Source organism: Tyto alba, unplaced genomic scaffold (assembly GCF_018691265.1).
Source record: "Tyto alba isolate M040663 unplaced genomic scaffold, T.alba_DEE_v4.0 Super-Scaffold_2, whole genome shotgun sequence".
NCBI lineage: Eukaryota > Metazoa > Chordata > Aves > Strigiformes > Tytonidae > Tyto > Tyto alba.
In genome coordinates, this window is record NW_024881282.1 from 16,929,152 (window position 1) to 16,945,350 (window position 16,199).

Below are 16,199 nucleotides of genomic sequence, written 5' to 3' on the forward strand. Positions count from 1 at the left end.
AGATGGACATACACCTTGTGTGGCTCCCGTGAGTGGAGACGTCACTGTTAGACTCTTCCACCTTGGCCTGTTGCATTTCTCCGTCTAACCTACAGGTGGTTCTCAGTGGAAATTTCTAGCTGGTTTCATGTCTGCCTGCTTCTCCATTTGAATTAGTAAGTCTATAATAGAATTACAGAATATCTATGCCAGTAATGTTTATGCAGCAGGCAGTATGCCAGAGGCTTGACAATATCATAACTTAATTAAATGTGTGTGTATGTATGAACTAAAAGATAATTCAGTTGTGCTTAGGGTATATGGCCTCTGCTTACCATGCTTTCCTGCTTAGCCTATAACTTCTTGGCCAGAATATTTTTATCTTCTGCAGGCCAAAGTCTCTTTTGTGATGCTGATTACATCCCAAGCCAGTTCACAAATACTGTATAATCACATCACACTTTTCCAGCATTCTCCTCCTCCTTTTCATGTTCTTTTACCCATTCCAGCTTAATTTTCCTCTAGGGGGAATTGAGTCTGAGTCCCTCATGCAGTGGAGATTGTCCTTGCCTTGTCTGCAAAGCCACTCAGTGCAATGGACTCCCATTTTGCACAAGTGTAATTGAATACCTGCAATGTGAGTCTCTGGATAATTTTTTTCCCACTTTTGTCATTTCCCTTTTCTCCTTCTCAGTTCCTTTTTTTTTCTCCTGGTACGCTTTCCAATTCTCCAATCTAAAGTCCCTTCTATTTTTCCTGATACAATAAACTGACATTTTACTTCCCAGGTTGTTCCCTCCTCCTCTTCTATTATATAGCCCTTAGATGTCACACTACCGTGTGCTAGCTACAGAGGTGGGGAAGGCACATACAGTTAGACTGGCTTAAGTTACCCTGTAACACTGTTTTCAGGCAGGACTACACTCATACAGGTTCTTGCAGAGGTGGTGGCCACTCCTTTTCAACAGCAGAGTCACAGTAGGGTGTTACTTTGTCATTACATTACATGCATTAAAGACCTTCACTGTACCCTTGTGAGGCAGGACCTGGCATTATAGTGAGACAAGAAAAGTGTCTGGGTTTATGCCACATGGGTCTTACCGGCATTATTTTCCCCTTTACATGGGACCTTCAGCAAGTCTTCAATGCATTTTTTTTCTCACTTGTAAACCGGGGTGATACATTTCTATTATCTAGTTATTTGCCTTGTTTAGTGCCCCAAAGCCCTTGGATTCAAGCTTTATACAGAGATGAAAAATAATGAAAAATTTTTACTCCAGTTGGGTCACTGGGTTTTGGAAAGACGTCAATGGGTTTTGGAAAGACATCAATGGATTTTGGAGGCTTTAGTAGCTTAGTGTTCAAGCAGAAAACAGCATAATCCACTGTGAAGGTTCCTGAATGCATGCAGACATATGTACTGTCAACAGAAGCGCTTTTAGCTATAGACTATGCCTGAACAGATTTAGATGGCAGCCTACTATGTTCTTTACCTCTAGCAGCCCAGGTAGAGCCAAGGAGTCAACTGCACAGCCACTGTGAGCCCTCTGTGGTGCATTATGGCTCTGCCTCTTCTTTGGACCTTCCAGGCAGGTCTCCCTGTGTCCGGTTCTTGCAATTAACCGTGAGCGAATAAGACAGTTCCTGGGTTTGATAAAATTTTATAACTGTAACTTCTGTCACTGGATAACATTGAAGCTGGTCTTGCATTGAATCAATTAAAACAAAAACGTTCAAATTATCAGTTTGTTAGAAATGCTGAAATCACACACAAGACAGTTATGCCTCCTCATTGAGATGGTTGATACTAGCCAAAAGACTGCAAACAAGAGATAACCCACCAAAAGACTTCAAAAAAATAGGTACCCCAACAGTGTGGTAAATCAAAAAATTTCCACAGTGTGTGTGAACAGTTTGGTTGCAACTGGAGCTTTTGATGAGATCATTTTGTGTAAAAGGCACTTAAAGTGTAATTTTTATTCTTAAGGTATTTTGAAGTTTGTCAGGACAGGATAATTTCTCAGAGGTATCAAAATGTAGTAGATAGCTAGAGGCCACACTACTAAGCTGTAGTACTTGGATAAATGTTTATTTAATGTGACAAATGAATAGTTTTATGCTAGCTTAATGCTTTCAAAAGATTGTTTTATATTGTAATTGTTTATCAATGATTTATGTTATATACCACAGGAACAAAAACAGTGACTAGTTTAATTATGGATAAGTGAAGTGCTTATGATTTTATTATTTTCTGCAGGAAATAATAAGTTTCTGTTATTTCCCCATGAGAATATTCTCTCCAAAAAATATAAACTGAGCCTTTGCTGGTCTTCCATCTTTGTCCGACAGAGTTATTGGGTACAAATCACTAATTATGTCATCTGTACTAGTGGTTTTTGTATCTCGATATTGAGCTTCTGGCAACTGTCTTGCACTGGACAATGAACAGAGCTCTGATCAAAGTAGAATTTAAAAGATTACTTCAAAAGCCACAGTATCTTCACATATAACCATCTTGCTGCTTCTCTTCTACTCGATGTGTAGGATCTGCATGGAAGTCATAAGCAATGAAAATGATTATGACTGTGGGAGTGGGCATGAAGCAATCTAGAAGAATAACTTTGAGGTGATTCATTACTGTCCATTTCAATGGGCCTGAAACATCTTGGAGAAGCTTCAGAAAGATCTCAGGAGCTACACACCTCAGAGCTGCCATGTCTAAAAGCTGGTTGTATGAGCCTGTGAAGGGAATCTGCAACCCAGAAGCAGGTGCCTGAATTACCTCTACATTGAGCAGTAAGGGTTATGTACTTTAAATAATGTTCTCAGTAGCAGACTTTTGGGGCCCAGATTGACATAAACTATGAAAGAGAGGCAGCATCTTCTCATCCCTTCAGGATGGACAACAGGGCGATGTATCAGCTGGAATTCCAGCATTGTATATGACAAAGTCCAACAGACAGAGACTCTAGCACTCTTATGCCTTCCACCATAATAAATAGGAGCAGTAGAGGCAAAACAGAACATCCCAGGGCATGCTGGGCACCCACTGAATCTCGTTAACTATTTTAGTTAATAGGATGATGTTCTTGAAGTTCTGTATTATGTTAATTTTGTATTATGTTTTCTTTTTTTTTTTAAAAAATTCTTATTGTTATGTTTGACTAGGGAAGGAAGATGTAACAAGCTCTACCTTTACTGAGCTCTGGCAAAAGCTGGCCAGTGTGTTATACAGAGACCATGTTACGTGGAGGTAACTAGTGAGAAACAGAACTCCGACTCCTTGCAATGCCTCAAGGCCTCTCCAGTGATGGAGGTGAAATTGAATTTTGCCACAAAGAGGGTGAAAACAAAAGAATTGGAATGTGCTGGCTCTGCTAGAAAATACATCATTTCCATCTGGGGAAGGTGAGATGAAGGGAGTATGATTACTCTCTGCTTCCCTCCCTTTATTCTGCTCTATGTCTAATATAAAGACACTTCTCTGCCTTCAGACCTTCTCCCTCTGTTTCAGTGCTGGGACACAGGCAGTGACTGGGTGAGGGCTGAGCTGGATGTTCAGCAGCGTGGCCACCCACAGCTCTCACTGGGACTGCGTGGGTAATTCAGGTGGGATCACACAAAAGCAGTGTCTACCCCTGCTTGTCTGCTAGCTCACTTACCTATGCCTAAAGGCAGCTGGGTTTGGGGTGATGACCGAACAGTGCTACGGCCAGGCAGGCAGGAGCATCTGAAAAACTTGGTATGCACATGTGATCAGGAGCTTGTGTTGGCAGTTGATGTTGATGTTGAATCATTTCTACAGGTGCCTACATTTAAAGGATCAGCATTCAGGTTGGCCTGTGGTTAGTTTCTTACTCCACCTGAATGCAGGAAAGGAGAGAATTAGACAGAGCAGGCAGAGCAAAGTGGAATAAGCAGGAGAGTCTTTGAAAAGATGTTCTAATTGACAGATGGGCCAGGAAAGAGTCAGACTCAAGTGTGTGAGCTGCACTGTTATATGGGAGCAAATGGAACTTTCTCCTGTTTGTTTCCAGGCACAGGAAAGCTCCAGCAAAGAATCAGAAACTAAATTTCACTCATAAGCTTCTTTTTTTCTCCCACCATGACTTGTTGCAGCTGCAACAAGGAGAAACATTTTTAAAACTGAACCTAGGCTTCTGCTCTAATTTTTGTTTTGGACTCACAGAGGCTTATCCTCTCCCTCATGACAGGTATAATCATAAAAATGTTAGAGAAGTTCAAATAGCATTTGAGAATATTTTCTGGAGAAAAACCTTTTCCAATTTTTCTACTTTATTCCATATACTAGGTTTCTAATTACTTTTTAATTTATTTTTATCGTGTTTTTTTATTATAAAAATTGTGTCTTTTAAATTTGAACAGATCAGTTGTCTTCTCTTACTTTCACTACCTCAATATCACATATTTCACTCTTGAATTTGAAACAAGTTACAGGTTATGATAAAGGAGTAAGTAGAACTGTTTATATAGCCCATTCCAGGCTGGACAGCCTTTAAAATGATCCTAAGCACCAACATAAATTTACCCTTTAATTATTTCTATACTTTAGTTATTATTTAAATTATTGGAGGAGCACACATTTGTGGTGTTATTGCCAGACAGCTTGCAAATTTTGGTGGATGTAAATGAGGACTGATTTACCCTGGATCAGCAGAGACAGCTGTATGGGCAGACCTCTCTCTGCCGTTAAGCTCTGTCAGGCTCAGAGGCTGCCAATGGGAGAACTGGGAGCTGCCCTGGATTCTGGTTTCCAAAGGATCTGGAGCTAAGCCTAGGAAGAGCAGGGGCCGTATCCTCTCACTGTTGGGCGCTCTGGGTATGTCTGTTGTATGCTGTATTTAACTCTGCGATTTGAATTGAAGTTTGAGTCAGATCTTTTATACAAGTATAGCTGTCAAAATCTTCTAGCTTATTTCCATCAGCCCAGAGAGGAACACTCACGAGCTGAGTTGTTACCTTGAGCTTGCTAAACCATTGAGTTGCTAGTTGTAGATTTCTGTACTGTGGCTATAAGCTGACTAATTTCTGATGTTACTCATTTCACTTCTTAAAAGACTCTTGATATTTTGAGTTAAACGATAACATCTAAAAAACCGTCAAAGCATCAGTTTGAAAGCTTTATGTTTTCATTGTCTCCTTGCCATCAGGAACCTTTTAATATTCACGGTTTTGTGATGCAATCAGACATTCTGCTTTGTGCTTTAGGGCTGCTCCCTTGATCTGGGGACTTGTAAACCTGACTGGCTTTATTTTCCTTTTCCAAATAAATAAATGGTATGGGCCAGATCATTAGCAGGCCCAAGTCAGTATAATTCTGCTAAAGTGAAAAGAACTTTGCAGACTAAAACCAGCTTATATTTTGGTCCAATATTCTTGAAATAATGATCTCATTCAAAAACCACACCCTGCTTGATTTATTCAAGGCTGGCCTTGATTTGAGTATAGAAGTACAGGATGTCTATTGCAAATTTAATGATGCATGAAAATAACTATTTAAGCTAAGTGGAGCATTGCTTTTACTACTAGAACCCATTTAAGACTTCTGAGAACTACTACTACTTAAACTGTGTTTATAATGTTTATCTTAATGTAAATGAGAACATTGCTGTTTATATATATGTTTGTCATCTTATTTCACATAGTTCAGGGAAAAATCTTCAGTAAACTTTCTTATAAAATACAACTTTCTAAAACAAAGTTCTAAAACAACTTTCTAAAACTTCAATCAGTGCGAGAAACAGATAAGGGTTTTTTTTAATGAAAAATATTTGTTTAAAAATGCACTGAAGTTTTCAGTAAATGTCATCTATACTAGGCGTTTAGAACAGGACCAGTACTTTGATATATTGTGAAATAATAAATAAAGCTGAATCAGTAAATGTTCATCCAGTTTGTTTCTCTTTGCTTTAAAAGAAAGGCCTTCTTTGGCATGTTTATGATTCATACAGTTATGCTATCCTCTTTTCAGTAATGCAATTCAGCAAGCAAAAGATTATATTTGTAATAAATCAAAAGACCAGAAATACAATGAGATGCTACCCCTAAAAGATATTGTCATTGGTATTTTAAGAAGCAATATATCGCTTTTGCTTTGCACAATGTTACACTGGTGACAGATCAGAGAATTACTTCAAGAATGTAATTCCATTGATGTCAATGACAATGGCTTTGGAAATCGCGCACTGACTTTGGTAGTAATGCCAGCTTACATCCAGCTAAGCATAGATGTAGCACTGGTGCTGGTATAGGGAGCGGGTGTTTATTTTGCAGTCTATCCCCAGAGCAGATACTGTGCAGGAGGCAGGAATATCTCCTCCACTGCTGTTTTGAAGTGTCTGCAACTGAGGAGTCTTCCATCTTCTGCAGGGAAATTATAGTATTTTTCTTCTTTATTTCTGTAACCTAAGAGTATTTTAGAAGTCTATCTAAAACAGTAACTTAATTTGTCTTAGACTAGCACTTGTCACGAGCAGGGGGATAGGAAGACTAATAATTATCAACGTTGCTTGGAAAAGTGCTTGTCTAAATAGCTGTTACTGTTATAAGTCACTATTAAATCCAATGACCAAGTGTTGCTATGGAGATACTATTTCATAAAAAGCTTACTTAGCTGCTTTCCATTCACTTTTAAACCACCATAAGTAATTACTTCCATTTCCCAGACCCAGGCTACAGAGAGAGCTTGGAAACTCATTGCTTTTCACAGTTCAATCCTTACAGAGGTAAACCTATTGGATGAAAAACATCTATGAATGTACAAAGTGGATAAGGGGTGACTATTTCTTTGTGATAAAACTGGAGGAATTTTTTAGTAAACCACTCTAATTCAGCATTTTTAGATTAAATAGCAGAGCTTAATAAGGGCTCTTAAGATAGAGTTGTAATAAAATTGTTTCTCAGTGGTTATTTGGAAACTGTTAGCTACAACCTGCACCATCAAAAATCTAACAGTTACTGTATACAGTCTGAATTTTCCATTTCTTGAACATTATTGAAAACTTCTAACAAGCTGTAAAAAAAAAAATAACATTTAAGAGCGCCAACAATAGAAACCAAAAAAAAGGATCAAGACAGTCCAGAGATTTACATGTTGCTCAGAAATAATTGCTCTCCCTCTACTGAGCAAGCAAAGGTCACTTCAATAAGTATGAGATATTACAATAAGGGAAGTAAAAAAAAAAAAAAAAAAATCAAGTGTGAAATCTTATGGCAAATAGTATCTAAGATGGAAACCAATTGAATTTGCTGAGTTATAAACAACTTCTCCAACTTCCAGTATGGCAAATGAATGCCTGTGCCACTTGAAATCAGCACGGTAATTCTGCAGAACTTTCTGCCAGATCTGAAATCAGGCAAGCTGCTAGTTAACTCTGTGTACCATTTCAAAATTGTAGGAAAAAAATGCAATGACATATCCAAAATAAGTCGCCGGTATGAAAAGCTGTGCACCTGGGTGTGAATTTTGCCATCTGGAGGGTAACAGTTGTCAGCAGGGAGACAGTGCCTAAAAGATGAGCCAGAGGATGCAGTCTTGCTGTTCCTTGATTTCAGTGACAATCTGAAAATGAACAAGTGACCCAAGTGCAGCAGCCAGGTTACAAAGTTCTTGCAACTTTTCATGAAAAAGCTGCTTGTACTAATTAATGTCAAGTAATTAAATGCCATACACATATAGATGAAAAATACCACCTCTGCAGGAACACTTACAATCGAAGCATCAAGATAAAGAGAGAAAGTGAAAAAGGGCAGAGGGATGGAAATGATGTGTTTTTTTCTGATGCATTAGCAGTGACTGATAGGAACACCAGTGCAGCAAATACATGGGTTCACTATGAAGTTTCCAAGAGGAAAAATATGGAAAGATGAACCCTGTGTGTGTTGCCAGCTCTATGTGCAGCAGTCGTGCCCAGGCTCCTGCTCTGCAGTACTGAGCAGCTCATCCCTTGGCTGCTGAGAGGAGCCCCAGTCACTGCCTGGGAAAGGAGTTACAGAAGTGAAATGGTAAGTATAAGAAGTTGAGTAAGATGTGAATCACTATATGGGAAGACAGGGACAAGGAATTGGTTTTACCATGTGGAGCTGCCTACTTAGGCTGGAGAGTGTTACAGTCAAGCATCACTGATGTGCTTATCTTTGTTTTTTAAACCAGAACCACAAGCAATTATGTTTATGACAACACCATGCTCACAGACCCAGACTATGAATTTTTTTTTTTTTTTCACTTCATTAAGTTCTTTCACTTTGTCAATTAATCCTGAGACACAACTCATTTTGCCCCTTCCTCTCTCCAGGGTACCCCAGTGCCGTTACAGAGAGGTGAGACTGGGCAGAGGGTTTCTTTCTAGCACCCACTGTCTTTAACAGTGACTTTTCCCTCCTTTTCATTTTTTGTGCTGCCCCTTTGCCTGCTCTCTCAGGATGTGCACAGAGGAAAGACGTCCAGGGAGCGAATGGTGTGAGCCGTGCCCTCCACGCAGGCGGAGTGTTACACTCCAGCATCCTCTGTGGTGCCGCTAGTGCCACTGGCAGCCAAATCACATGGCTTTGTTGTCCTTGGGCTTTGGCTATCCCAGTTCACTGTACTGTTAATGCAATGTGAATGTGCATAACCTTTTTCAGACTATGACATGAAAAATCCCTTTTGCTTTCACGGGAGGTCAGATGCTTATGTTGCTCAGGATGTCAAAGAGCTGCTCTTGCAGCAGTCCTGTGAATTCCTGTTGACACTTGGCAGCAAATTGTACTTGATTGCACACTTTTCTTTTTGTGAAACATGAATGGATTTGTGAAAAATACAAGAAAATTAACCTCAAAAGGAGGACAGCAGGTCAGCTCTGCTGTTAACATGAGTGAACACAACATCATTCTCTTAGTAGGATTTGATACTAAGTAGTAGCACGGCACAGAACGAGATTATCTCTGATATTAAGGAGACAAATTCTGTTTATCTGAGGGAAATAACAGCATATCATTTTTTTTTATATTAGGTAATTGCCTATAGGATGATGTAACAGTTAAATGCACTTTTTGTCAGAGTTTGAAAAAATGTTCCAGTACATAGGCATTACTGCCTGGTCAGGAATGAGTGTGAAACACAAGGGGTTTTGTGTATAAATTATATGTCTGTGAAATGAAGACCTGCAGAAGCAATCCTGGATCTATATTGTTCAGCCCTCTAATCTAGCCACAAATGTGGATGCACAAGGGCCTGCCAGGAGTGGAAATGTACAAAGCAATTTAAGTCAGATATCTCAGTTTTCTACTTGGCATTTCCCTTCGTTGAACTTCAAGAGGTTCTTGTTGGCCAATTTCTCCAGCCTGTCTAGGTCCTTCTGAATGGCAACACACTCACCTGGTGTATCAGCCACTCCTGATTTTGTAACGTCTATGAGCATGGTAAGGGTACAGTGTCCCATCATCCAGATGCTAAACAGTGTTTGCCCCAGTACCAGTCCCTGTGGCACACCACTGGTGACTGGCCTCCAGCCGGACTTTGTGCTGCTGACCACAAATCTTTCAGCCAGTTTTCACAATCCACCTCATGGTTCATTTATCTAGTACAATTTCATTTGTCTGTCTATGACAATGTTGTGTGAGACAGTGATGAAAGCCTTGATGAAATTGAGATAAATAACATCCACTGCTCTCCCCTCATCCACCGAGCCTGTCTTTTCATTGCAGAAGGCTATCAGGTTGGTCAGGCAGGATTTCCCCTTTGTAAATCCATGCTGACTACTCCCTATCACCATCTTGTCCTTCATGTGTCTGGAAATGATTTTCAGGAAGATTTGCTTCATCACCTTCCCAAAGATTAAGGTGAGGTTGACCAGTCATAGTTCCCCAAGTCCTCCTTGCCCTTCTTGAAGGTAGTGATATTTGCTTTCCTTCAGTCGTCAGAAACCTCTCCCTGTTACCACAACCCATCTGAGTGTCCTGTAGTTCCCCACATTGTCTTTTTGGCCTCTTTTGAAGGTGGATGCATCCTTTGCCTTTTTTGACTGATTTGCACTCTTGCCTGAGGGGACAAGTGACAGAGAATGCATATCTGTAAGTGCTGATGTCTGCAACAGACTGAGCTTTCTTCACCTTTTTTATCTGGAGGAACATGGGCTCTTTTAGGGCACAATTCTTATCAGCTTAATAAGGGCATTTAGCATACTGAAATGAATTGTTAACTAATGAATTGCTCCACTAACAGTGGGAGTCTGCGGGACAAGCGCCACCGTGGACATGATGCAAAATGAAACTCATCACTTCAGACAGGCTTTGCTTTCTTTTGTTATACCTGATTGTCTTGACACAGGCTGACACTGAGGTGGTGAGTAACAGCAGTGTGACCCTGCCCTGTGAGCACTAGACAGATGGCACAGTGATGACATTTGCTCCAAATAAGTCTTGTTTCTCTCAGTAGCTGTGAATGGACGATGACTGGGTTGTCAGGATGGTGCTAATGCACAGGCAAGCATGGTCGTCAGAGGTGAGGGTTCTAAACTCTTTCTTTTCAGAGGGCTTGATCATTCCAGAGTATCCCTCTTGATATCCAGCAATGAGAAAAAGTGATTGATTGTTTAAAAATTTGAGAATAAAGCTATCATTTACCTGGGAGGCTTTTGTCACAGAGTCAACAAACTAAAATCTTTGTATCCTTTTTATTTTGATTCTCCTTTTTAGCAGAAGAATATGTTATTTCTAATTGGTGGCATCTGCAGGAAATCCCCAAAACTTTAAGCCTGAACCAAGGGTTAGACTTTTAGGTTCTTTCCTCATTTGCTACTGAAAAATATGGCTCTTTATCAAATACACTGTGGTTGAGACAGTCAGCTGGAGCATCTTTTCTGACACTGCTGCCATTAGGAAATCATCTAAACCTAATTTTTCTCCTAAGACACTGAGGAAATAACTGAATACTTTAGAACAACTTGGGCAGATTTTGCTGTGGATTTTCAAGACTACGAGGGAATAGATCTTTCTGACTTCTGAAAGCAGTTGTCACTTCCCTGTTGTTGCAGGTTCTCTCCATGTACAGAACTGTAAACACTTCTGACACAAACACAGACATTTTCAGTATGCAACATTTGCTCAGAGAACTAGAGCAAAATCAGCTGTTCAAACGTTGGATCTGAAATTCTCTGAGTAAACTGGGCACTGACTGAAAACCGTGCTTTGCAATGTGATCTGATCCTGTGACCAGATTATGCACTGTTTGAATGGAGGGAGAATAAAAAATATTGCAACTGAGTTGAACTCTGCAGAAATGTGAGTATTTATTCAAAGATGTTAAGCCAGTGAGGGATTTCCTAACTTACAGTTCCATCTGTAATATAGGATGCAAAGTGTTTGTATCAGCCCCAGGAGTAAAACCTCTCAAACAGCTGGTACACGTTTGATGGTGGTGTTTCAGTTCTATGGCATGATGCAAAGCATTTTAGTTTTCTCTCACAAAGGCAGGATGCTCATCCAGTCCCTTCTCCTACCAACGTTTTCTCTGAAACTCAAATTTTTGTTTTGAATTGGGATGGAGGCCATTGTGGTCTGCAGTAGGGGAAAAAAAAATTTATGTGTTTGGTCTGAATTCTCATTTTCATTCTACCCTAGAAGAGGTGTTCACCCTCAGGTCCATCTCCAGCAGCACAGCCCCGTAAGGGAGCCCTACGACAACACTGCAAAAGTTCTGCACTTAATTATTTCAGTAACAGCAGAATTCTGGTGACAATCTTCAGGTGCTTAGAGGAATCCTCCTTCTACTTGTCTTTCTCTTGCATCTACCTCCCTTTTAGGGCCCAGCAGACAGCCAGAGGATGCAGGCACACCTCCCTCCTCTGCCCTTAGCAGCCTGGTGCTGTTCTTACACAAAGGGAGGATGGAGGAGAAAGAAAATCCCAGTCCCCTAAATCCCAAGTCTTTTCTCCCTTCCTGTGAACAGAGATGGCTTTAAAACCTCTGAATATGCCTTTCCTAATGCAAATACATTCACAGGTCCTTTTGAGTGTAATAGATTAAAAATTAAAAGTGAAGTTTGGAATGGAACTGCCAACTTGAATTTGCTTTTGTCAGTGTTGTATAGGAGCCTGGATGACAGATTTCTTTTAAGATCGTGTTTCAGTTGAAGCTTTGTTTTTCAAATTCCTCACAAAAAGCATGCTGTTTTGATTTCTTAGTATTTTTTTTTCTTGTTTACCAGTTTCTTTAGCAGTGTATCATCACTCCTTTTCTTGGTGAAGGAACACTGCAGTATGGAGTATTTATCTGCGATAGGTTATCAGAAATGTGGTTCAGTCAGAGCTTAAAACAAGAAAAAGGAGAATAAATTCCAAGTTGAATGAGACACAATAACTTTACCCACTTCAGCACTTTGATTTTATATAAGGATGACAGAAGGAGAAGTTAAAAGTGAATATAGTCCTGCTCTTCCTAATTCTCAAGTGCTCAACTCAAATGCTTTACTATCCTGAGATAGTTCCTTCAACACAGCTTTTTTTGTGTATAACATATATAAGTGTTTATATTTGGCCTGCTTCTTCACCTACAAACCATAGCTACTATTTTGAAAATTTCACGTAATAGGAGGAGAAAAGACTTTTTTAAAAGCCTGATATAAAAGCGAAGCAGTACAGGAGAATGGTAAATAGAAAGGAAAAACAGCAATATAAGAATATTGACAGTCAAAGTCTGTAATGCGTAACATTTGGGCCAGCAGCTTGGCATGCACAGCCAGTCTGGCATTAGCATTGCCTTAGGGGAGGCCTCGGTTTGTTTGACCTTGAGATTCTGACTCTTTGAATAAGCAGAAAATAGGATAATACTGAGGCAATACTTTCCCTCCTGAGGGAGGTGCCATTTATTAGCAGTTTTTACATGTTGTTATTTTGTTTATCATGGAAAATAGCCTCAGAAAGAGCTGCTTGCCTCAGTTCCCTGAACACAATTATACGTTAAGGGACTGTGGGAGCAGCGAGTTAGGAGAAGCAGACCACAAAGATGAGAGAGAGAGCCTCATTAAAGGCACAGCTGATACTAAGCTCAGCAGAACCTCTGCAAACATGCTGCAGTGAGGAGTGGAGGTGGGTGGCCTCCCTGATGTACCCCAGCCACCAGCATCCTGATGTCCTGCCCGGGCAGGGCCAGCACCGCTCCAGCTCTGCCTCAAGGCCAGAGGCTGCAAAGGGTGTTCTGGCGAAACAGTTCTCTCTTGGAAAGTGCCACTTCAGTGAGTTTTAAATGTTTACTCGATTTTGACATACTTCACCTTTGAAAAAAATTTTGTTTCTTCTTTGAAAAAACACTTTTTGTTTTGAGAGTTGCAGGTAAATAATTTCAGCAATGGTGTTTATTTTACCACTTTTGAAAATATATTTTTTTTAATAGTTCTTTCTGGCTTCCAACTTGTTGTCTCAGGTTTGCATGTAGAAATAAAGCAGATAAACACAGTAAGTGATATTTAAAAATAATATTTAACAAGGATTTTCACAAATTAGCCCTTAATTTTAGGAGGAATCACTGTAATCATCTAGAGTCCAATTCTAGCATGATGGGCTTCAGACTTTCTTCTGCACATTTCTACTTTAACTTCAGTGCTTGAAATAGGAGCCCTGGCTTAGTAAAACACCTTCACACATCAGTACTGTCAGTGCTGAGTACTCTGGGAAACAGCTGCTTGGATGTGCAGAAGTATATTTTTCATTGAAAATGTCAGCTGCTCATGGGAGCAATGCAAGGCCATTCTACTCAGCTAATACAACTGCACTCAGAATATTAACTACAAATTCATCAGAAAACTACCAACTCCATAAAAAAAAATATGAAAATTAAAGGAGCCGCCTCCCTAATATAGTAAGTAAACATAAAGTTGTCAGATACTCTAAAACTACAGCAGTCCAGTCACTCAACGAATTTATGCAGAAATTAAAATATAGATAATACAGTGCAACTGACTGGGTTATAGCAGGATTAAGTGTTGTTCTGAGTACATTGGTACAATAATTTCCCATAAAGATGCAAGCAATCTGTTTTCCTTATGGGAAAAAATGTAATATAACAACACCAGAAAGACATATTTAGAAAGGGATTTTTCAAAGGAGTCTGACAGATAACCATCCATTTTCCAATTAAAATGTGATTTGAGTGTCTGGTTTTCTTGGGTTTGTATCAAAATCCCAGCAAAACTTCACTTATTTTCAATATAGAACCAAGTACAAGCATGTTTGGAGCATTTAAATTAAGGCTGGGGTTTATGAAGACTATCCAAAACGGCAATCTGTAGCAATTATCTTTGGAGAACGTAGGGTTAAATTCGTAATCCTCCTTTGATGAGAAAGAGTGCCCCTGTCCATACCCTGTTTCAGAGTACACAGAGGCTCTCACCAGGTTCAACATTTCCTCAAATGGAAATCCTCTTGTCAGGGTGTTTTGTATACTGTGAGTTTTACAGTATGGATTAGTACAGAAGAGATAATCCAGGAAAAATGATGTTTTAAAGTAAGCCTAAAACAAAGCTTGACATAAGTATAGAAAAATTCTTCTGTGCTTCCAAATGAAAAGCCACTGGTGAAAGAATTACTGAACAGAAGTCATTGATCTTGGGCAGAAGTATCTGGACTGCAGTGGCATAACATTTACAAGTTTATATGACAATGTACACAGTACATCTTCCTAATACTATTTTGATCAGTGTATGCAAATTATCAGGTTTTAAACTATAAATTATTCATGGTTCGGGCAAATCAGAATACATGAACTGGGGAGTTCATCTCTCCAACATGACCTCCTGAGGTAAATTGGGTTGATGTCTGTTCTAATCTGCTGGCACAGCTTCAGATGCTATTCTGACCTGCCACGGTCAGCTGCAATGAATGTACTTGTGCAACATGGCCATGGGTTGGTGTTGTGGTTTGAGCCTGGTCGGCAGCCAACCACCACGCAGCCACTCTCTCTCCTTTCTCTTCCAACAATAAGATAGGACAGAGAGCCAGGCTTGGGGTTCGAGATAGGACTGGGAGGGGGAAAAAATCCCCCCTTTATGGTCATGAGCAAAAGGCAGACTCTTTAGGTGAAGAAAAAAAAAAAGAACATACATTTATTACAGACACTAACAACACGTAATAGAGTAGGACAGTGAGAAGCGTTGCCACATCTTGAGAACACCCTCCCCCCACCCCTCCATTCTTCCCAGGCTCAGCTCTGCTCCCGATATCTCTACGTCCTCCCCCAGTGGCACATGGGCAGGGAATGGGGGGGTGCAGTCAGTGATGCTGCTTCTTCCATCTTCAGGGAGCAGAGCTTCTGGAACTTCTCCCCCTGTCCCATTGTGGTCCCTCTCTCACAGGAGACAGTCCTCCACAAACTTCCTCTGACGTGAGTCCCTCCCATGGGCTGCAGCGTTTCCTTACACTGCTCTGGTGTGGGACACAAACTTCCTTCAACCAGAGTCCCTCCCCTGGGCTGCAGCCCTTCCCGAGCTGCTCCGGTGTGGGACTCCCCCGCATGCTGCAATCCTCCCAGCGCTGAATTACAGCAGCGGGGCTACCTTTTCCTACAAGACCCCGGCCTTCTTTGGGCACAGAACCTTGATCAGCTGAGCAGGAACAACAGGCCGTAAATCAATGTCTGCTCCACCGTAGATCTTCATGGGTGGCAGGGGGGGGCCGCCCTGCCGTCTCACCACAGGATACAGGGGGGTCTCTGCTCTGGCACACCTCCCCCCTCCTTTCTTCCTCCGTTCCTCCACTGACCTTGGTGTTCATGCAGCTGCAGCAACTCCTCCTCACAAGTCCAACCGCATGTCACCATGTCCCTGCTTAAATACGTTATCGCAGAGGCGCAGCTGATTGGCTCAGTTTTGGTGCAGAGGTGGAGCTGACTTGGAGCTGGGGGAGCTTCAAGAAGCTTCTCACAGGGGGCCGCCCCTATAGCCCCCTCCCCTGCCACCAAAAAACTCCACCACTCACTCAACCCAGAACAGTTGGTCACTTTGTCATGCTTAAATAGTCCCCTTGGTTTCCCCCTGGGACCTGTGAGCAACATGGTGAAAGCTCTTCTGCCAACTGCATGCTGTCAGATATACCTCCTAGAACCTTGTTGCAGAGGCTTTCAGGCCCCTGCAAGGCTGCAAAGGGCTGCCTTGAGAGGATCTGACCACGCTGTCCACAGTTGCTGCCATTTAGACTTCTAATTTGCTGTTTGTCATTTTCCTAGGAGCA